We start from the raw sequence: 25024 nt of genomic DNA on the forward strand, positions 1-25024 counted from the left end.
ATCTATCCACTATGACTAGAATACAGGTATTGTTATCTGAAGGCAGGAGATCTGTAAAGAAATCCACCCCTAGGTGTGACCACGGGCGATTGGGAACGGGCAGAGGATGGAGCTTGCCAGATGGAAGATGTCCATTCACGTACCTCCTGACATCCGAGGCCATGTTGGGCCACCAGAAGCGCTCATTCAGCAACGAGAGGGTTTCATTGACCCCCGGGTGACCAGTGCCAAGTGATGTATGAGTGGAGTGGATGAGTGGAGTCCGCTGTGTCCTGGGGATATATTGGTGTCCCGGTGGGCAACCCGGCGGGGTGTTGGTAGCTGGCTTGGTTGGAGGAAGAGTTTCATAGGACCAGGTAATAGGAGAGACAATGATACTTTCAGGAATAATGGTTTCCGGAGTCTCAGGCTTTTCTTTGAGGGCTCAGCATCTGGATAGGGCATCGGCCTTTACGTTTTTCACCCCTGGGCGGTACGAGATGGTGAATTGGAAGCGGGTGAAGAATAACAGCAGGGATTCCCCTTCTGCTGAGACAGGACCGCTCCCACTCCGGTGGTTGAGGCATCAACTTCCACTACGAAGGGTCGATCGGGATCGGGATGGACCAGGATTGGGGTGGTCGTAAAGGCCTTCTTCAGGGTTTGGAAGGCTTCAGTGGTGGCAGAAGTTCAGGATAGGGACTTAGGTTTATTGTGGAGGAGACTGGTAAGAGGACTGGTGATGGTACTGAAGTTGCATATAAACCGTCTGTAGAAGTTGGCAAAGCCTAGGAATCGCTGTAACTCCTTGATGGTGGTTGGAGTCAATCCTTGTCGGCGTTAACCTTCCCCTCGTCCATCCGGATGCCACTGCTACTGATGTTATAGCCAAGGAACTGCACTGAGGGCTGATGGAAGGAGCATTTTTGGGCCTTGAGGTAGAGCTGGTAGGCCCTCAGGCGTTGCAGGACCTCCGCAACGTGGCGTTGATGTTCTGCCAGGCTCCGGGAGTAGATGAGGATGTCATCGATATAGACTAAGACGAATTTATGGAGGAACTCCCAGAGCACCTTGTGGATGAAATCCTGGAATACGGAGGGGGCGTTAACAAGACCATATGGCATTACACAATATTTGTAGTGGCCAGTAAGGGTGATGAAGGCAGTCTTCCACTCGTCCCCCTCACGTATCCGGATGAGGTTGTAGGCGCTGCGGAGGTCCAACCTGGTAAATACAGTGGCACCAGGGAGATGTTCCAAAGCAGCGGGGACGGGGGGAAGTGGATATCTGAATGTTATTGAGAGCCCTGTAATCTATAAATGCAAACTCCGTCCTTCTTCTCCACAAAGAAAAAGCTTGAAGCATCAGGGGAGGTCGATGGACGAATATAACCCTGGGTCACCGCCTCCTTGATGTAATCCTCCATGGCCTTCTCCTCGGAAATGGATAGGGGATATATCCTTCCCTTTGGCACTGGTTCACCCGGCAGCAGATTTATTGCACTAGCCCCATGCCCGTTGTGGAGGCAGCTTGGAGGCCCAATTGGGGCAGAAGATGTCACTGAAGGGGGCGTAGCAGTGAGGGATTGCGATGGACTGGTTTTCCACTGGGCTCTAAATGGATGTGGAATAGAGTGGAAGAGGTTTAGGGGAAGGTGTGACTGAAACTGGACAACCGGAGATACATGACTTGAAACAGGCCTCACCCCACTTCAGGATTTCGCCTGTTTTCCAGGAAATTACGGGGTTGTGCTGCTCCAGCCACAGACGCCCTAGAATCACGTCAGCGGTGGATTCCTCCTGAACCAGCAGATGGATTTCCTCGTGGTGGAATAGTCCGGTTTGGAGGGATATGGGACCCACACTGTGGCGCACGCACCTCCTGCTTAGCAGTTTGCCGATGATAGTGTGGAGCTGATAGGCGGACGGCATTGCCATGGTAGGGAGCTTGAGCTGACGGCAGAGGGCGCCTGAGATGAAGTTGCCGGCTGACCCAGAATTGAGGAGGGCGGAAACTCGAAGAGACATGTCAGTGGCAGTAAGTGTCACAACAGTGGTGAGTGGTTTCATTTGGTATCTTGAAGGGAAAATGGCACTCACCATGGGACGAGGAGAACTTGCTTGGCCCTGGTGCTCTTCTAAGCATGACTGCATGCGAGTGGCGAAGCGGATGGACAGCTGGATGAATCGTTCAAGCCCGATGGTGTCCTCGTATGCAGCGAGATGCAACCGCACTCGAGGTTCCAATCTCTGATGGTAGGTAGTCAGCAAAGCCTGTTCGTTCCATCTTGCTGCTTTATAATATAAATCAAAAGACTGATTCTCTCTTTTTTAAACTTTGAAGTTCACTCGGCAATGCCAACTGATCAATCCGTACTTCAGTCCGTACTTCAGAAGACTACTGATTTCTCACAGGATGTGCGATATGACAGTTGCATCCGACTATATATGAACAAGCTGTGTTGAATACAGTATTTCTATATTTAACGTTAGTTTATCAGTATGTTTGAAATTATATCTTTTGGATTATTGGTGATTCCATAGGCTCTCTCTCATGCACATGCGCAGTTTAAAACACCAAATAGTTATGCTATGACCCGAACAAAGAGTCTCTCTCTCGCTCCACCCATGCACGATAATATTGTGTATCATCACGGGCTGACGATATGACTATTTGAAAAATGACCATATCGCCCAACACTATTGGACACAACCACCATACAATCTCAATTATCAAGCCATTTTGATTTTCTGAGCAGTGGCGTTCACATATTGCTTCTATTGTGTGCTCAAGTTCGTTATTTCAAATATATAATCTGTCAACAATTGTATATGAAGTACATAGAAATTCCCATCTTGCTGCTTTATAATATAAATCAAAAGATTGATTCTCTGATTTTCAAACTTTGAAGTTCACTCGGCAATGCCAACTGATCAATCCGTACTTCAGAAGATTATGCTCATTCATATCATCAAAATGCTTTTAGATAAATATTCAGTAGTCCCCAAGTACAGCCTCTTTCTCAACACTCAGGGCTTTGCTCTGCACCAGAAAAAAAAAAACAAAGAACCAACAAATGGTGCATTATTGTTCCAGTTAGATTATTATTTTTTCTTTTTTTTTTTTCTTTAGAGCTTGGATATCACCACCTGTTTGACTAAGTACGTGTATAGACAGCATCTGGATTTTTGTCAGGGACTTTCTGGACTTTAAATAATGTTGTCATGGCATTTCAGTAAACATTTCAATTTGCTTGGGTAAACTGGTGCACAATGAGTGAAACCACCTGTATGGCAACTCCTGGACACAACAGCGTGTCAGAAGCACAAAAATTCAGCATGTTTTCCAGCCTTGAGCACACATCAAGATCTGCACGGAGCATTTTTCAAACAGCTTCTTGAAGTAAGGTGTCAATGACTCAAACCGATTCATTTTCAGTTGGTTTCTCATATCAGCAAGCAAAAAACGGCTGTACATATTCACTTTCATGTGAATGAGGCAGGATTGCTAGTTGAGCACTGAGCGTTGAACGTTTAAGATAATTGCCGTGCTTTTTATAATGATCCATCTGATAAAGCCTTACTTATATCAAATAAACAAGCAGCAACACGTCAATTAAGACCACCCGAATTGCTACAAAGTTCAAACCAGCAAATAGGCCGCATTTTGATAGAAAGACACATACCGATGTAAACAGAAGATCAAAGAAAAGATCCATCATTTTTGCCTTTGAATTCATTTGAACATTCAATTGGGAAAAAAAGAAACCTTCTTTCAAAACTAATTAACATGCATGCTATGATAAGGTAATTAGTACTTGAGCTGGTTTCCTGATTAAACATACTCCAATTGAGAGCATGCTGCTATTGAGAGGGAGGGAAAAGTATATTCCCTTGGAGGCCACTTAAACGATGTCCCTTTCACAATCACATAAGCAGAAACAAAACAACTCTAAGGCTGGGACAAATTTTCATATTCATTACCAATCAACAATACTGGCAACTAATCTATCTTTTATCCATCATGTTTCTTCAATACTTACAATGCTTTTTAAAGGATATTTTCACAGTTTTCAGAACTTATTACTCTGATGTGTTGAAGTATAATTAAATAAATATCAATCATAATAAAGTAATAAAACATTCCATTTACACCAAGTCAAAAGTTTGTGATAATTATTTTTAGGTTTTTGAGAAACTGTTTCTTATGCTCAACGATGCAGCATTTAATTTATCAAAAATATTCCATGTAAATATATTTTACAATTGAATTAATTGTGATAGCAAAGCAGATTTTTTAGCAGCCATCACTCCAGTATTCAGTGTCAAATTATCCTAAAACAATTACTTCAATATGCTTATTTGGTTTTATCACTTGAGATCATGCGGATATATTATATATATATACATATATACATATATATATATATATATATATATATATATATATATATATATATATATATATATATATATATATATATATATAGCCAGAACAAGCTACAGTGAAATTTTGGTCTGCAAAAAAAAAAAAGAAAAAAATTTATATATAATATATATATATATATATTTATATATATATATACATATATATACATACATATACACACATTTTTAAAAAAAAAAATCCTTATTGTTCAGCTTTAGCCGAAAATGGAATGGCATCAAATTTTCATGTAAATTCTTTTGTCAAGATAAAGTGTTAATATTATGTTAAAGCAACCAGTGAAATATATTATATCCTTATTGTGTATATTTCTGTTATTTAGTGCAGCAACACTGCTTTAATTTCAAAAGTGCAATAATGAGTCCTAGAAAGGTTACGATGAGTAAATGTTGAACTGACTCTGTGAAAAACACTGGTGTGAAGGTTCCCATAGCCAGCTGCAGTGCTTGCAAAATTTCAAAATCTCCGATAACCCTTCGGGCAGACATTCTTCAGATTTTGGTAGCCTAAAATGAATTTAAGTAGTCTGCATATTAAATATAAAAAATATATAGAATACATAATATATATATATATATATATATATATATATATATATATATATATATATATATATATATATATATATATATATATATATATATATATATATATATATATAAATTTGTTTTAAAAGACATTGGCTGAACTTAACGGTGGAAAAATTTGCATGTTTAAAAACTTCAGTGATTGCTTTTTTTCTTCAAATGACAAGTCAAGAGATTAGGGGTGCAAGGGATCACAAAACTCACGTCTCGGATCATATTGATACAATTCACAATACTGATTTCACAATACAACTTTCTCACAATTTTTTTTTTTAAATGAAAAGGTATCCTTATATTATTTCTCAGACAAAATGCTGCACATTTCTTTGTGAAATTGAAATGTCAAATAATAAAACTAATCCCAAATCAAATAATTAAATAATACAAATAAAATATATCTCTTCTAGAGGTGCTCCGATCACGATCGGCCGATCGTTATGCGCATCTCGTCAGTAAAGCCGGTTTTCTAATCAGCGGTTAATTCCATCAGGTGCGTGATTTCACATAGAGCAGCTGTTACTACACAGAGCCGTTGTTAATAGAGAAGATGCGCAAATCACGTTCATTTTCAGCGTTTATTGGCCCATCTTCTCAGTTAACAACGGCTCTGTGTAGTAACAGCTGCTCTATGTGAAATCACGCACCTGATGGAATTAACCGCTGATTAGAAAACCGGCTTTACTGACGAGATGCGCATTAATGATCGGCCGATCGTGATCGGAGCACCCCTAATCTCTTCATATAAACAAACTAAGGCTTTGGCTATGTTTTTTCCATTTAAAATAAGAGGCAACCACTGCATTTCATTCGTGATCCAAACAACAATGCTAAATACATATTATTTTGATTGCAATTAGATTGTATAATTGCAAGAATGCAATTGCAGAATGGTCTGATTTTAGCTTTGTGAATGAGACACAAGTGTCACTCTCTGACAGCAGGTGGCGCTTATGAAACAGCAGGTATTTATAGGCTGTTGCCTGTTTAAGACCGAATGCATGGATCGAATATAATGATGCACTTAAGATTTATTTGTGCATGGCTTAAATCTGTTGATCATGTGCCTGCAATGTATGCCTTTCAAACATACACATTTGGACTTCAAAAATGTTGTTGAATCTGCCAAATGCCAAGGTGATTTTATCTAGCGGATGAAGTTTTATCAACATTTTAAAAGTCTTGAAAACATCAGATACAATAATATAAAATATTTAAAACATGCAATTGTTTTCCAATGAAAATGAGATTATGAATCTGTTTTATGGAGTCATATAACATAAGCTGCAATTTTCTGATATCAATGCAATACAAGTTATTTATTTATAAATAAATACTATTTTATAGAAGGGAAAAAAATTCTGTCACATAAAAATAATAAAATATTAAAATAAATTAAATAGATAAATAAAATGTATCAGATTAATTCATTTTATGTGTAAAAATCGGAGTTTTCTGGTTCTTTCCATTAAAACTGAATTAGGAATATGTATGGCAATTTTTGCACAAAAAAAAAAAAAGTCTGGGAAGTATTTTTGCACATTATGTATCACATAAAGGTCTACAAATCCAATGATTCGAATTCCTGGAAAGAGCAGCATCCTATTGCTTAGGGATTCGCTATAAAATTCCGGAATCCAAGCATTTACTGCTGCTCTTCAGCTCTTCGGGGCTAGATCAGTGAGAAACTGATCCAACAAGCTGATCCCAGCTCAGCTGTCAACTTCACAGCTGGCATAAAGGGACTTGGAAGTATCACACCATTTCAACATTTAATCCAGCCTCTAATCCAATCCATTTGGATTTACAATCCAATAAAACATACCCAGAATGACTATGGCTATAAATCAACTATTTCAATGGTAACAAATCGGTGAGTTCTTACTGTATAGAGCCTTGATCATTAAAACATTTTATCATGGATTCAAACTCTTTCCATTCAATTTTAGCACACTGTTTGCTTCTAGTCAAACATTTGGACACAGCTGAATTCATTTAAATGTACCATTATCTTATAAATATTTGATCTAAATGATTGAAATTATTTTAGCAGATAAATTAAAATTTTGCTACACATAAAAATAAATGCATTTTTATAATAAATTAACCGACAGCGGAAAAAAAGCAGTGGTCAAATGTCCAGGATTAAAAGAAAAAATTTATTTCATTTCAAAAGCATCCCAGTTAGAATCTAAACAAAGGCTAGTCAATTTGAAGATTCTTTAATATAAGTTAACACTTTTGGTCACTACAATCCCACACACACACAAACACATACACATAAAATGGCACTGAAAATTTAAGTTAATGTCCATCTACACATTTGCAGCAACAAAAAAAAGTGACACATTTTTAAATGGCTTTAAATATGCAAATGATAAAGTACTTGGTTTCCTCTGCGACTTTGGTGTGACAACAAAAAGCTATAATAAACTCTAAACAACGTTTTGCCACACATTGACAGCGTCCAGAGTTGCCATAGAAACAAGAAGCTGGCTGCATCCTCAACCTAAGTCATCCAGTGTCTGGCCAATGGCCTGCCTTTCCAGTCAGGCAACCCAGTATGAAAGCAACACAGTAAAGAGGGACAACAGCTGCCCGAACACACAGCAAGACACGGGACGCAGCAACCTCTATCCCACGTTATGAACCAGACATCACAACTTCATGCATTATTCGGCAGGCAGTCTATAACCTCTACGATTCTCAGTTTACAGTACCTCAGTGAAGTAATATGTTAATAACCTTTCTGTGCCATAACCACCACACACATCTGAGTCATCAACCTCTTTTGCAAGATCGCGAAGTAAATCTAAAAATATCAGTTCTAAAATGCAAAATTTTCCAATACAATGAAAAAGTTACATTTTATCACAAATCTATTTTGGGGAAACTTTATATGAAAAACCTTTGAATGGAGCCTCAAGATTTGCATTTTTCCACTACAGGTAGTTGGTAAGCACAGTAGTGAAATAAGGTGAGAAATAACTCAGGCTCTCATTGAGCGCCAAGGCCGAAAAGTTGCAAAGAAAAGTTCAGTCAGTGCTTTTAATCCTCGGTCAGCCTGCATTTGCAGAGGTCCATTTCTGCATAAATGAGCACACAAACATCAGTGCCTGTTCAAATAGTCCCTTTCTCTCTCCCTCCCTCCTTCTCTCTGTCTCTCCCTCTCAGGCAGCTCATGACAACGGCCCAGCAGCAGTACTGTTTGATCTCCAGTGTTTTCCTTAATCTGGGTTGTCAAGGTTCGCTTGTTGGAGGCTGTTTACTTTACTTCTCCTACCGAAAAAAAAAAAAAAAAAAAAGCATTCTTTTTTTTTGGGTCTTCTTCCCTCAGACAATGACTAATCCTAAGAACTGAGCCGTGCCAACGCAGGGTGTTAAAGCTGCTGCTGCTTCCTATTTTAAAATGTGTTCTTAAAAGACGTTTAAAAGTTACATTTATGAGAATCAATTAGTATAATAATATACATTTACACACAAACGCAAAAAGCAACATTTCTTTTGCCTTGCCAGTTCCAAAATAAATATAAAACATCTGCATTAAATGATTTACATGTGGATCCATTTAGTTTGTATAATTATGCAAATGCATAACAGTGTGATGTATGTTAAAAATAGATATATTTATGGCTATGTATCTATGGTATAAAAAAAAAAAATTCTGTTTGTTTAATTTGTAAATGTAAAAAAAAATAAGCTAAATAAATTATATAAATATAAAACAAGCTGAGCAATAATGGGACCAAATATAGTATTATGTGAAGAAAATGTCAGGTCAATTATAAATGTAAAGTATTAAAATTTAAACTTTTAGAAAAGAAAAGTGCTACTTTTATTCTGTTCATGTGCACAAGGACTGCATCAGTTTAAAGGTTTCTGTCCTCCACTTCTTATAACTTTTGCTAGACTTTTATAATTGTTTATTAATAGCAGATTGGTTTATCCATTTGTTGCTTATCTCAAAATCCGAAATTACAAGCAGTTAGGTACATTTAACTGACTTGTTAGGCTACAACACAATTATGGTGGCAGCCGATCTCACTATAACTAGCTACACTTGACATGACAACATTTAAGGAATTGACAGGCACGTTCGAACGGTCGATATCAGTGATGCTCAAAAATGCTGCCTATCTAGGCAGCTTACTAGGTTTTGAAACGCAGCCGACTCTAGATGGAGTGAGTAACTTATTTCTCTCAACTCTCTAGCCCAACCGGATGATACACTGTACTGAACTTTTTTAATGCACAGAATTTTTTTTTTATTCTAAACAGTTTTCGTACTCATAAATAATGTTGTATTTAATTCCAAACGAAAGGATTCACCAGTATAAGTGTTTGTTGATGTTTTTTTTTTTTTTTTTTTTTTTTTTTTGTGGTTGAGGGAACACGTGGGGAAAAATCCCATATTCAACACTGTATCACTGAAAGAAATCTCGGCTCGCAAACTTTTACTCCGTCGACAAACAAACGCACAGCGATTTTAATACATCGTTTTTACGCGTCTCGTCATACCAGAGCTGTCAAACGTGTAGCGATACAATGTTGTTTCTACAAACAAAAATGAACAGCGTAACAACTTACTAGCCACAGAGCTAACTTCAGAAAAAGTACTTGAAGACTGAAAAATAAAATTCATCCCCCGGACATTAGTTATTAGACACGCGACCGATAATACTGTTTGTTAGTTTGCTAATTATCTTATTGCTAAAACAATAAGATAACAAAGACAAACTCCATATAACCTAAAATGTTGCAGAATGCTGGAGGAGAGTGAACTTACCGTGGTTTGACAGAGACGTGACAGTATGCGGAAATTTGTGAACGATAACAAATTCAACTCTTCACGAGATCTGTATATCATGAGCGCGTGGTATAAAACGTACTGTAAATAACCAACAAATATATCACTCCGCCAGCGGCACTAACTTCAGCTGCAAACACTGTACTGGGAACAACGCCGCCGCTTCGAGCCCGGTTTACACCGCCTTTCTCCGCGGAGCTGCTTCGGATGATATTACACTTTATTGCGTGTTGTACTCACACAGAAAAGGGAGAGAATCGCGGATTTGGATGTTGTTATTTTCTTGAGTTGTACGCCCGTGACGTCACATCCACCTGCTGGGTAAACAACATTCATGCGGATCTTTGCGATGCAAAACAAAAGTGTGTCAAAAAAGTCACAGATACATAAGTTAGATTATAGATATGAGATAAAAAAAATAGTAGTCAAAATATCTCCATAAAAAAAGTGAAAGACTACGAACCACTCAGTGCTTATAACCAGATTTAGGCTGAATTCAAATTCACACAATAATACTCAGTTAACTTTCCTTGGCCTAATAAATAAGGGTAGTTGACATAATGTAAAACATGGAGATTTTACATGTATTTAAAAGGGAAAGTATGGGGGGGGGGGATATAAATCTGTATACAGTGAAATATATTTAGGTGTGAAGTTAACCTATAATATATAGAATTAGAATAACTGATTAAAAATATGAATTCATAAATAAATAAGAGAGAACGTATAATAATTGGTCGTTTGAATACGCTGGTGACTGTTCATTGTGAACAGCATTAACTTACAATTCTGGAATAAGGGAGAGTCTGACTGTCCTTGATCAAGGACTGAAATGCACAGTTCAAGTAACTGTGAAAGAGGACCCAGGTTGATGTGTTTCACGGATATAGAGCGCCACCCCCTGGACTATTGTGTCTCCTGCAGGCATGTAGTGCTGAATTTATACTGAATTTTGTCCTAAAATTAATTCAATATATAAAAATAAGTCTGATAAAAATATTTGCTAAAGAAAAAAATATATTATTATTGTTATAGTGAAATTAATAACAGTTACAGTTTTTCTCAGTTGCTTTGGTACATTTCCCGAATCATTCTTGACATTTGCAAAACAGTAAGTGCACTTCTCAAAACAACTCGTACAAATAGCAAAACACCAAGGATTACCTTTGAGGTCTCTTGCTCAAAATCCTTAGTTCATCTCTCAAAAATAAATCCTTGTGTCATAGATTACGGATAAGACTGTCAAATTGCTTCGTCATGTTGTCAATGTAACAGTGTACTCTGGGGGGATGCTCTGATGTAAACCATGGCAACATTTTGGATGACAGTTACTGTATTGAACAGTATGCCATATGCTTATGTATGCCATACTGTATATCCATTTCAAAAGTACAAATTTACACATTACTGTATGTGGGATATTGATTGGAAGAGACTGGATAGAATTCCCAATTACACTTTTACTAGTGTCATCTGTCTATACAGTATAAGCTTTCATGAGATGAGATGAACCTTTGAGCTATTTCAGAGAAATGGTTTATCATTGGTTCACCATCTACATTCTCTTCATTAGTGAAGATTCACTTGCACAATTCATGCCAGATTGACAAAATTCTAATAATAATGTGTAAAAATAAAAATAAAAATTGTGCTTGGCAATTTATGACATATAGATTAACCATTTTGCATTTAATGACTTATACAATGAATTAAAGGGGGGGTGAAATGCTATTTCATGCATACTGAGTTTTTTACACTGTTAAAGAGTTGGATTCCCATGCTAAACATGGACAAAGTTTCAAAAATTAAGTTGTACGTTTGAAGGAGTATTTCTGTTCCAAAAAATACTCCTTCCGGTTTGTCACAAGTTTCAGAAAGTTTTTTCGAGTATGGCTCTGTGTGACGTTAGATGGAGCGGAATTTCCTTATATGGGTCCTGAGGGCATGTTTGCCGGAAGAGTATAGCAGAGCAGAGAGAGGCTGTGCGGTCCGTGTACGTTTTGATAGTTTGTTTTCCAATTTGAAATGAAATAAGCAGAAACGAGAAAACGGCCCCTTTATTCGTTTTTCGTTTTTTTGAAAAAACCGAAAAACGAGATTTTTTTCGTTTTTTAGTTCAGAGGCATAAAACGAATAAATGACTTCAAAATTCGTTTTCCACATGTGGGCGGTCCTAAGACGCCCCCTTCCGCCGATTGGTCAAGCAAATCTGGGCACGTGACGTCATCAGATCAGTTGTCGCTCAGGTCTGTTCAACAAAATAATAGTCCTCTAACGTTACTATGGCTACCGATTCTTAAACTGTGCAGGGCAGGTCCTGTTGGGCTTTCTTCTGTGCAACTTTACGCGTTTCACAGAAATCTTTACATCAGAAATATTAAATATTAGTGTGCCACCAGCCCGTTTTAATTAGCGGTGCGGAGTTAAATCTGTGTGGTGAAGTTGCGCTAGACAGCGCCGAGCGGGAGAGGATCAATGACCAGTGTTCGGTCAGCAGTCAGAACTTGGGTACCGATGATGGTGAAATACATTTTACTGAAAATGACCCGCGAGTATGATTGACAGGACGATAGCGGAGACAATTAAAAGCGCAATATAACGTCTGTTAACAAAAAAAAAAAAAAAAAAAAAAAATTATATATATATATATATATATATATATATACAAACAAACAAGAAGGATGTGTTAATTTATTCAATCTTTCATTAGTTGGTGACCCGGTGTGATTATAATAGCATAAATAAAAAAAAAACACGTAATAGGCTATGTATGCCAATAGACAAAACACATCAGCTTTTCCTCTAGATCACTTTACAGTGTGATGGAAATAAACTTTTCTTAAAGCGTGTTGTATATCACCACAGCTTTATTGGCACCTGGCTTTAGATGTACTTTACACACTGTCTATTGCAGCTCAAAGGAGGCACTGTGAATTTACATTGCAATTTCATTCTAAGAGACTATTAAATGTGAAGTGACAACATGAAACACTACTTTTAATATATATTTTAAAAAAAAACACCAGCAGTTGGTGGCAAGTCACCCTGATAATGTTTAAATACCAATTTACTCATTTAGGCTCACAATAAGCAGATTACATAATTATACCATGAAAAAATTAAAATAAATATTTATATGTGTGTGTGTGTGTGTGTGTGTGTGTGTAAAAGCAGGAAGTCCAGTCCTGGCTGTATAATCAAACAATAAAACGAGAAACAATGAATGCCATCAAGAACATTTTTTATTCCACAGGAACTTGATCCAGTTCACTTGTTAAAGGATAATCCACTTTAAAATAAATTCTGTCATCATATACTCACTCTCATGTTTTTTTTCAATCCTTTATGAATTTCTTTCTTAAGCATGAATTCGAACAAGATCAATTAGTATTTTCAAAGCATTTTGGAACTCTTCTTGTTGGAAATTGACAACACGTTCATTTACATTTACATTTATTCATTTAGCTGACGCTTTTATTCAAAGCGACTTACAATTGCTATATATGTCAGAGGTCGCACACCTCTGGAGCAACTAGGGGTTAAGTGTCTTGCTCAGGGACACATTGGTGTCTTACAGTGGATTCAAACCCGGGTCTCTCACACCAAAGGCATGTGTCTTATCTACTGCGCCAACACCATCCCCTCATCGTTCAAAAAGAGACGCAATGTCAGGACACTGCATAGAGAACTGAATCTCCACAGCAACCTGGTCCTCTGTTGACTGAAATGGATACTGCCCAAAAGTTGAAACTGGTGTCAATGAAGATCTTGCTTCACGGTCATACCAGCCTGCAGCCTCCACTGCATTTGGCAAAAGATCCACAGATTCTCTCTTTTGGCATCCTCCATGAGCCAAAACATAAGGAACCCCCTTTTCTAATAATAATAATAATAATAATTAGACAAAAGAATATGTATCTTATCAACATAATTTCAGTAATTTGATAAGGAAAGGGACTTTTAACAGATGATAGAAGGTAATTTACAAAATCGGAGGCATTCTTGACTCTGACACAGTCATGGCCTGTGGCATTTACATTGGCAGTCGATTGATTCAATTACATATGCCTGTACTCTGTAAGATTTACTGCGATAATTAACAGGGCCTATCATGAAATAATATTTGCCAAAAGTGTTAGATTTTCCTGAATGCGCTGTAGAATAATTTACATCCAAAGATTTTCAACATTACAATTTTTAGAGGAAACGTTCTTGAACTAAAAATAGCAAAAGGGAGACAGACACATTAACTGTCATAAATGGTTAATGAAAAGGGTCAACTCCAGATACATCTAATTGGGTGTCAACTCTGTCAATTTTTTCTGTCATAAAATTTTGTGGTTACCATTGTGCTGAAGAGTATTGCTGTCAATTGTGATTGTCACTTTGATTGAACTCATGAGCAGGTGCACATGTGTCGAATGTGTCCATCCTGAGCAAGCATTAATGGAAATTGTATGTTAAGTCAATGTAACTCAATTAGGTTATAACGGCTTTTCCCTGTTTTATGTTTCAACGAACTGATTGAAGTAGGTCACAACGACGACATTAGAATTTCTATGTAGAATCAGGTAGAAATACCTCCTTAAAGCAACCAGATTTAAGATCCACTGCTCTAGAGGTCCAAGATTGTATGTAATAAACTAACTTCCTTAACTGTATGTAGCTGTTGTGCTAGTCTAATTGTTTTCTTTTTTTTCCTTTTAAATAAACAGAATCACACAATTGAAAGAATATGGCCTGAAGTAAATAACAGAGTGAATTATCCAGTGAAAGGGGAACTGATGCAATTAGTGAACCAGGAGGAACTGGACATGGAAGATGACCTGACACGTTATTGCGTGTCTGCACTATCTTGTCAGGATGCTACAGTTGGTCTTGCCTGTGTGGTGCAAGTGTGAATTATATAATAGGCATGTGCAAGTATCAACATTTCATATCACAGTAATTACTTAAGGTTCAAGTTTTTTAATAGTATTGCCATAAAGAACAGGTTTAAAAAAAATTGTCTTTGTTAATGACAAGTTTCAATCTTTGTGATGTATATTAAAATATCATGCAATATGGCAAAAAAGTATAAGTTTCAGATTTAAGAAACAAATTTAACCTAAATAAGCTAAATGCTAATTTAAATAACCCTAATGCAAACATTAAATGAAAACAACACTTTGTAAAAAAGATAAAATTGTGGTTGCTTGCCCATTTATGATCAATCAGATCAGCCACAAGCTAATAAATTTCAGCAAAGAATTTATTATCAAAGCAAGGGAATATTCTAAAATGCTTACAGTTTTTTTTTTCAACTGCTTACACACAAAATTATTATGTCACACAATTTCTAAAACCAATTTCTAAAGACACTCAGACACCAGAACCACACACTAAATCTGCAAAACCATACACAAATGTTTGGCCTTTTACTCAGTTTTCAATTTCGTTAAACACTTTTTGCAAAACACAACACACAATTTTCTATACAACACACAAAAATCTGACAGGAAGTTTCTTGATTTTTCTTTTATAAACACAACCAATCAAAATGCCACACTAATTCATCAGTGCCTCACACTAACTCCTCACATGTGCAAACACTTGTTGCTTGTTTACCTAACAACAACCAATCATAACTTTAGTAGTGGCCATAAATAGGCCAAAGGTCAAGTAATAGGTTTTGGATAATGGATGCAAACAATGCAGACAGAGTACAAGAGGACGAGTTTGACTAATAGGAGTTGGAAGGGGAGCAAGGGAAGGAAGAGGACGAGTCAGAAATGGAGGACAAGGAACAAGAAGAGTGGTCTCGAATGAGATTAGGGCTACAGTAGTCATTCATGTGATAAACCATCATTTAACAATGAGAGAGGCTGGACTGAGAGTAGAAAGAAATTCATAAAGGATTGAAAAAACATGAGAGCGAGTATATGATGACAGAATTTATTTTAAAGTGGAGTATCCTTTAACAAGTGAACTGGATCAAGTTCCTGTGGAATAAAAAATGTTCTTGATGGCATTCATTGTTTCTCGTTTTATTGTTTGATTATACAGCCAGGACTGGACTTCCTGCTTTTACACACACACACACACACACACACACACACACACACACACACACACACACACACACACACACACACACACACACACACACACACACATAAATATTTATTTTAATTTTTTCATGGTATAATTATGTAATCTGCTTATTGTGAGCCTAAATGAGTAAATTGGTATTTAAACATTATCAGGGTGACTTGCCACCAACTGCTGGTGTTTTTTATTTTTTATATATATTAAAAGTAGTGTTTCATGTTGTCACTTCACATTTAATAGTCTCTTAGAATGAAATTGCAATGTAAATTCACAGTGCCTCCTTTGAGCTGCAATAGACAGTGTGTAAAGTACATCTAAAGCCAGGTGCCAATAAAGCTGTGGTGATATACAACACGCTTTAAGAAAAGTTTATTTCCATCACACTGTAAAGTGATCTAGAGGAAAAGCTGATGTGTTTTGTCTATTGGCATACATAGCCTATTACGTGTTTTTTTTATTTATGCTATTATAATCACACCGGGTCACCAACTAATGAAAGATTGAATAAATTAACACATCCTTCTTTTTTGTTTGTATATATATATATATATATTTTTTTTTTTTTTTTTTTTTTTTTGTTAACAGACGTTATATTGCGCTTTTAATTGTCTCCGTTATCGTCCTGTCAATCATACTCGCGGGTCATTTTCAGTAAAAATGTATTTCATCATCATCGGTACCCAAGTTCTGACTGCTGACCGAACACTGGTCATTGATCCTCTCCCGCTCGGCGCTGTCTAGCGCAACTTCACCACACAGATTTAACTCCGCACCGCTAATTAAAACGGGCTGGTGGCACACTAATATTTAATATTTCTGATGTAAAGATTTCTGTGAAACGCGTAAAGTTGCACAGAAGAAAGCCCAACAGGACCTGCCCTGCACAGTTTAAGAATCGGTAGCCATAGTAACGTTAGAGGACTATTATTTTGTTGAACAGACCTGAGCGACAACTGATGACGTCACGTGCCCAGATTTGCTTGACCAATCGGCGGAAGGGGGCGTCTTAGGACCGCCCACATGTGGAAAACGAATTTTGAAGTCATTTATTCGTTTTATGCCTCTGAACTAAAAAACGAAAAATCAAGCCGTAATCTCGTTTTTCGTTTTTTTCAAAAAAAACGAAAAACGAATAAAGGGGCCGTTTTCTCGTTTCTGCTTATTTCATTTCAAATTGGAAAACAAACTATCAAAACGTACACGGACCCTGTGCACAGACAATCACTGATCAGAGCGAGAGCGTCGCGAAATGTCACAAAAGAAGTGTGTTTTTGGTTGCCAGGGCAAGACAACCCAGCACAGATTACCAAAGAAAAAACAGCATTAAGGGACCAGTGGATGGAGTTTATTTTTACAGAGAATCAACGGAGTTGTGCAAGTGTTTGTGTTTGTTCCCTGCATTTCTAAAAATGCTTGTTTTACAAACAAAGCCCAATTTGACGACGGATTTGCGTATCGTTTATTTCTTAAGGATGATGCAATCCCAATGAAAAAGGGTCACGATCGTGTGTTGGAACCGCAGGCGGTGAGTAAAACTGCTTAAAATATCTCTGCCTCCTTGTTAGTGCGTCCGCCTCCCATCGGAGACCCGGGTTCGAGCCCCGCTCGGAGCGAGTCCTTGCTGCTGCTGCTCTAGTTCAGTTTCAGCCTTCACAGCTGTCACAGCTTCCAAACGCTCTCAACGCAACTAGCGCTCGTGATTCATTAGCTCCGCCCACACGTCACGCCTCCAGGCGCTCGTGTTTTTCTGGGAAAAATCGGTAGACTATCTTTCTCTTATGAATATAATAAAACTAAATACTTTTTGGAGTTATGAAGGATGCAGTACTACTCTATAGGTACTCAAGATTAACATGATATTGAGTGAAAACGAGCATTTTACCCCCCCCCCCCCCCCCTTTAAAGACTAGATGTTTTGAGGGGTAAGACTATTGCATAGAAAACTGTATAATGCATTTTGAGCAACATGACATTAGCAACTGCACTTCAACAACACTCTTTTGACATTTGACAAAGAGAGGCATTGCAATGCTTTTGTCCCTGGTCATATTGCTCACAGTATGAAAGGGGGCACCAAGGGGCGTCACTGGCCTATATTCTTATCCAGAAAAACTGCACGCCTACAGGCATGAGACGGATACATCAATCACAGACACACCCATCATGGAGATATACTCCATTTTGACTTATTATTCTGCTTCGTGTCCACTGCCGCTAACAAAGGATTCTTTCAAGAAAGTGACAGACATCTACTGAAATATGTAAAAGCAACATTAAAAACCTCATCAAGGTATAATAATTATTTTAAAAGAGGTCACAAAAGTGTACAAATGATGCATACATTTTTAATGATTTTCCAAGCAATTTTTGGTCAATTTGGTTAATTACATCAGTATTTTATTCATTAAAAAATTACCTTAATATTAGTGCAGTCTGTCATGAATTTACAGACATTATTTCTGGTGACACAACGGTATAACATAACACAAATAACATTTTTTGCTGACTTTTGTCTTCTGACTAATGTCAGGTTTTAATGGGGCAATGTCTGTGTGTATTATTATTATTATTATTTTTTAAGATGATAATGAATAGATCATATAATGTTCGGCTTGAGGTCAAAAGGTCACCGCTGTAATAGTCACTTTGGTGCATCTCTCAGATCAGAAATCAAATTCTCAAAACTACTTGTTCAACCTCCACATCACCTACTTAACTGTTCACATCATAAAAGCAGTTTTTTAATTCTTTTGAACAAGTTGTGATTACTTTGGTGCGTTCATGCAACTGATTATGTATGTTTGTCTGCAGCTTCCTGCATTATCACTTGCTAATGTCATGTTACTTAAAATGTACTATAGTTTTCTGTGCAACCGTTTTACCCCCAAAAACATCTAGACCGAGGTCACCAGATTCAGTCCTGGAGGACCCCTAGCCCTGCACATGTTGTATGTCTCCCTAATTAGACACACCCAATTTAGCTCTTGCAGTCTCTGCTAACAAGCTGATGAGTGGAATCAGGTGTGTTAGATAAGGGAGACATACAAAAGGTGCAGGGCAGGGGGGCCTCCAGGACAGTTTGGGAAGCACTGATTTAGGCATTAGTTCATTGTGTAAGTCATAATTGCAAAATGGTTGATCTAGTTGTCATAAACTTTCAAGCATATTTTCTACACATTTCTATTACTTTTTGTAAACTTTCCATGAATTGTTCAGGTGAATCTTGACTTTCACCAATGAAGAGAATGTAGATCAGCTAATGGTAAACCAGTTCTCTGAAATGGCTCAAAGGTGCATCTCATGAACCTTCAATTGAAAAGCATTATATATATATATATATATATATATATATAAAGGACAAATCTGTTGCAAAAAGAGTTACAAATTCGAACAATGGATATTTTCTCCCTGTTGGCATGGCAAATCAACAGTAGTTCTGTGGCTGATGACATTTCAACCATGACTTCTGCTTTTGGTCAGGTTGAAGCTAACGTCATCCTTATATATGAAGTTGTGAGTGTCACGTTACGAGACGCTTGAAACACGACGAGAACCAATTGCAGGTAAGTATGATTTATTTCAAGGGATAATCCAGAGGGGTAAACAGTCCAGGCAGGGGTCGAAACCAAAACATCAATCCACATACAACAAGACACGAACACAAGGCAAGGCAGAGCAAGGCAAGACGAGAGTTGACGGACATGAATAATACATAACATTAAACAAGGACTCCGTAACATAGACTAAGACAGACTGGGTATTTATACACAGAAGGATAATGGGGAAACAGGAGACAGGTGGGGTGAACAATCAATTACGTAACAAGGAGGAAGGTGACCATATAAGGGAACAGGAAGTGATCTGGGACAGACACCGTGAGAAGGAGGACATCTAGTGGAACCCCGGGGAACAACAACCCAGACACTGTGACAGTACCCCCCCTCTACGGAGCGGCTCCCAGACAAAACACCACACAGAGACCAGGAGGGAGGCGGACAGGTGGAGGCTCAGGGGGAGGGACGGAGGGCCGGAAAAGGAACACATGGGGAACAAACACCAGAAATGTAAACATAAAACAGGGAGACCAGGAGGGAGGAGGACCGGAGGAGGTACAGGGGGAGGGATGGAGGGCCAGACTAAACTAAAGGGAACAGACAGAAACAGAACTCAAAAAACACAAAACAGAAGTCCATGAAGGACATGTTGAGGCGTCCACCAGGGCGGAGCAGATGACCACCACAGCCGTGTGGTCAAGGCCAGAGCCCTCCAGGGCAGAGCGGAAGACCACCACGGCCTTGTGGACAAAGTCAAAACCCTCCAGGGTGGAGCGGAAGACCACCACAGCCTAGTGGTCAAAGTCAGAGCCCTCCAGGGCGGAGCGGAAGACCACCACAGCCTCGTGGTCAAAGCCAAAGTCCCCCAGGGCGGAGCGGACGACCACCACATCCTCGTGGTCACCGCCAGAGTCCCCCAGGGCGGAGCGGACGACCACCACGTCCTCGTGGTCACTGCCAAAGTCTCTGGAACCACCTCGGGCACTGCCTCGACATCAGGCACTGCCTCGGCCTTCGGAACCACATTGGTCACTGCCTCGGCCTTCAGAACCACATTAGTCACTGCCTCGGCCTTCAGAACCACATTGGTCACTGCCTCGGCCTCCAGAACAGCATCGGGCACCGCCTCGGGAACTGCATCGGGCACCGCATCGGGCACCGCCTCGGGAACTGCATCGGGCGCTGCCTCGGCATCGGGTGCCACCTCGGCCTCTGGAACAGCGTCGGGCACCGCCTCGACCTCGGGAACAGCATCGGGCACCGCCTCGAGAACTGCATCGGGCACCGCCTCGGGGACTGCATCGGGCACCGCCTCGGGGACTGCATCGGGCACCGCCTCGGGGACTGCATCGGGCACCGCCTCGGGAACTGCATCGGGCACCACCTCGGCCTTTCGAACAGCATCGAGCACCTCCTCGGGAACAGCCTCGGCCTCGGGAACAGCATCGGGCACCGCCTCGGGAACTGCATCGGGCACCGCCTCGGGAACTGCATCGGGCACCGCCTCGGGAACCGCATCGGGCACCGCCTCGGGAACCGCATCGGGCACCGCCTCGGCCTCTCGAACTGCATCGGGCACCGCCTCGGGAACAGCCTCGGCATCGAGCACCGCCTCGGCATCGGGCACCGCCTCGGCATCGGGCACCGCCTCGGCATCGGGCACCTCCTCGGCATCGAGCACCGACTCGGCATCGGGCGCTGCCTCGGCATCGGGTGCCACCTCGGCCTCTGGAACAGCGTCGGGCACCGCCTCGACCTCCGGAACAGCCTCTGGCACCGCCTCGGTAACTGCAATGGGAACAGCCTCGGGCACCGCCTCGGCCTCCAGAACAGGATCGAGCACCACCTCGGCCTCTGGAACAGCGTCGGGCACCGCCTCGACCTCCGGAACAGCCTCTGGCACCGCCTCAGTAACTGCAATGGGAACAGCCTCGGGCACCGCCTCGACCTCCAGAACAGGATCGAGCACCACCTCGGCCTCTGGAACAGCAACGGGCACTGCCTCGACCTCTGGAACAGCGCTGAGCACCGCCTCGGCATCGGGCACCGCCTCGGCATCGGGCACAGCCTCGGGCACCGCCTCGGCATCGGGCACCGCCTCGGGCACGGCCTCGGAGACGACAGTGTGAATGTCCTCCTGGACGGCAGCGGCCCACTCGGGAAAGTCCTCGGGGACGACAGCGGTCCGCTCGGGAAGATTCTCCAGGCCTTGAGGAACGGTATGTGCCCGTCTCCTCGTTCTCCGTCCTCTATGACGGTGAGTCGGTGGCACCTGGACTGGTGACTCAGGCGTTGAGTCGGCCATCTTGTGCTGTGGCACTGGGCTGGCGGCCATCTTGTGCTGTGGCTCTAAGTTGGCGGCCATCTTGTGCTGTGGCTCTAAGTTGGCGGCCATCTTGTGCTGTGGCGCTGGGCTGGCGGTCCTTTTATGCTGTGGCGCTGGGCTGGCGGCCATCTTGTGCTGAGTTGCTGGCTCAGCAGCCATGACATGAACCATCTTGGGAACCTCTAGGATCCTTGATAGTGTAGCGAAATAATCTAAGAATGAGTCAGCGGCCCTCTTGGGTTGTGGTACTGGGCTAGCGACCACTTGGTGCTGTGGAGCTGGGCTGGCGGCCATCTTGGGTTGTGGCGCTACCATGGAGGGTGTGTGCTTCCTCTCACCTCTCCGTTCGCCATGGTGAGAGGGTGGCTCTGATCCATCCCACACGAGCCCCGGGTCAAAGGGAGGCCATGGTTGAGAGCGATGACGAGTCTCCTCTCGACCACTTCCTCCTCGGCGACCTCCCCTGGTCCCCCGGAAAACCACCAGGCGAGTTCCCTCAAAACCGCCTCTGTCCCGCTCGGTGGCTGGGGATGAAGCATGAGTAGACATACCGCTGGTTCTCTGTTGTGACGGAGTCCTTCTGTCACGTTACGAGACGCTTGAAACACGACGAGAACCAATTGCAGGTAAGTATGATTTATTTCAAGGGATAATCCAGAGGGGTAAACAGTCCAGGCAGGGGTCAAAACCAAAACATCAATCCACATACAACAAGACACGAACACAAGGCAAGGCAGAGCAAGGCAAGACGAGAGTTGACGGACATGAATAATACATAACATTAAACAAGGACTCCGTAACATAGACTAAGACAGACTGGGTATTTATACACAGAAGGATAATGGGGAAACAGGAGACAGGTGGGGTGAACAATCAATTACGTAACAAGGAGGAAGGTGACCATATAAGGGAACAGGAAGTGATCTGGGACAGACACCGTGAGAAGGAGGACATCTAGTGGAACCCCGGGGAACAACAACCCAGACACTGTGACAGTGAGATGGTTCACTTGACTTCAATTCCACATTGCATTGCGAGGGAAAATATTTGTTGTGATGTAGATGAGAATCTGTGGCCCGACAGAACAACTGAGAAAAACTGTAAAACACAACTCATCAGTAATTGGCTGAAGAACTTTATTGGAGTAAAATCCATGTGAGATTGACATGTAGTTTGTTTCTCAAAAGGAAAACAATAGCAATGTTATTTGGATTGTGTTGACATCAGATTTGGCTTTTCTGATGCACTGTGGATCTGGTTTTGTTGTGATAAAGTAGCACTTTAAAAAAATTAATTGAGAATTACTATTCATTATGTAACATTATCTCAATATGCACTCATGCTCAAAAGGGGAGTAATTAGAGTTGTGTTAATTAGGTAATTAAGCAAATGAAACAAGACGACTCTGTTCTTCATAAGTCTGGCTCAGAAATGATATCCGTCCATGATTCTTAAAACACACTGAGAAAGGAACAATAGCTGGTATTTGCCTATTGTATAAAAGACAAAGAGCCCTTTATCTCAATCTGACATGACACAGGTGGGACAATTTCACTACTGACCTTTGAAAAATAAGATGAAATCTTTTTTTTTATTATTATTTTTTATCATTTATACATAATAAGGCTGCAGAGCACAAAAAAGGCATTCCTGTTAGCATATTAAGCAAGTTTAATGAAATATAATAACACATATAACCAACAATACACCTAATCTACTATGAAAATCCAGTGGAATTGAAATTAAACTTAATATTTTTATCATTTAAAAGAATAGATCTTTAATAGCATATCTAAGTATGACATCTAATTATGACTAATTATCATGTAACACCACAGAGAAGAAACAAACAACATTTTCAGCTAAACTGTATATGCATATAAGGGAAAGTCTGTATTTATATTTATACTGTAACCATTCATCTACATCTTTATTTTTTTATTTAGTTGAGTGAGTGAGAAAGTGATTAAATTTAACATGTCACTGCCATTGTTATGATTGAGAACTACTCAAAGTAGCGGTTATATTCATTCCGAAATTGACCACTAGGTGGAGCCAAATATAAAATAAAAAACAATATATAAAAACAGGTAAAATTTTTGTTACAGGTTAAGACTGTAGCATTTTTTCATGTTTTATGCAAATTTGATAATATATAATATTTCCATCATTATCATCATAAAGTTAAAGTCTTTTAATAATAAGTTTTAAGCAACCCCTCGCTCCAGAATTATGCCATCACTGCGTCTGCGGTCAAACTGGCGTCTTTGGGTCTCATCACCTGCATCAGCCTGCTCGGGAATACCGTGCTCTCCGCATTGGTGCTGAAAGACAGCTCCCTCCACAAGGCTCCATATTACTGCTTATAAAGTTAAAGCCTTTTGATAATCAGTTTTACTAAAACTTTTTGACCTATTAAAATTACCTTGGAGTCTCTCAAACAAGTGTTAATGCAAAGAGCCTACTCCTCATCTTACCTAACTTAAAGAAAAACAAACAAACAACAACAACAACAAAAACATTGGCATGGTATGCTCTATGTTAAGCAAAGAGCATAGGTTATGAAGTTATCATTAGTATGAAACATTCAATAATTAAACACTTATAAATAGGTGCATCAAAAAAGCCACTTTAGCTATTACAGTGGCCTAAAAGCACACCTTTTGCCACAATTATAGTATGAATTTCATGTTACTGCATTACATTAAATTTTAAACCAAGTGGCATCTGCAGTAAAGTTTTTCTTATATCTAACTTCCCTTTTCCGAGTCTTTATTTATTTATTTATTTATTTTTTATTTAGAATTGTGAATTTTAGTGAATGTATAACATGCACTGCACATTTTATTCATAATTAACCTTCTACTGACTGGTACAGCCAACAGTTTGTTTGATTTGTTCTGCTAAATGTAGTGTCAAATAATCTATGCTTTCTAATCATTTTAAAGGGTTTCAAATAAGCACACAGAATAAAACAACTTTACAATACTAATTATTAAAAGCTTCTTGTGAGATACCTGTTCGGTTGCTTCACAAGAGTCCAAGTGTTAAGGGAGCCTTTCACATTTATCTCACTCCATACACTCCATTTTGGTTAGGAATAATGGTCCCTCATTCACCTGCACACATACAGTATTTATAATTAATATGATGTTTAATTTCTGTATTTTATTGTCGTGGTTTTTATTTTATTATTATTATTATTATTATTATTATTATTGCCCTTAATTGCATTACC

The 25024-nt window shown here is 39.8% G+C and overlaps 1 protein-coding gene across 8 annotated transcripts in view; it reads right to left on the reverse strand.

The window, feature by feature from the left end:
* Positions 1–10111, reverse strand: part of LOC128015851 (forkhead box protein P1-B) — a 172310-nt gene extending 162199 nt beyond the window's left edge. For 4 of the 8 annotated variants that reach the window (XM_052600057.1, XM_052600056.1, XM_052600052.1 and 1 more), the window contains exon 1: positions 9796–10089. The gene's annotated coding sequence lies outside the window, so the exon portion shown is untranslated. Of the gene's footprint in view, positions 1–9795 lie in introns of all 8 variants that reach the window. The other 4 variants (XM_052600054.1, XM_052600053.1, XM_052600049.1 and 1 more) reach the window with 4 other exon arrangements.
* Positions 10112–25024: the final 14913 nt, after the last annotated feature.

The sequence above is a fragment of the Carassius gibelio genome, chromosome A6, assembly GCF_023724105.1.
Source record: "Carassius gibelio isolate Cgi1373 ecotype wild population from Czech Republic chromosome A6, carGib1.2-hapl.c, whole genome shotgun sequence".
NCBI classification, from domain to species: domain Eukaryota; kingdom Metazoa; phylum Chordata; class Actinopteri; order Cypriniformes; family Cyprinidae; genus Carassius; species Carassius gibelio.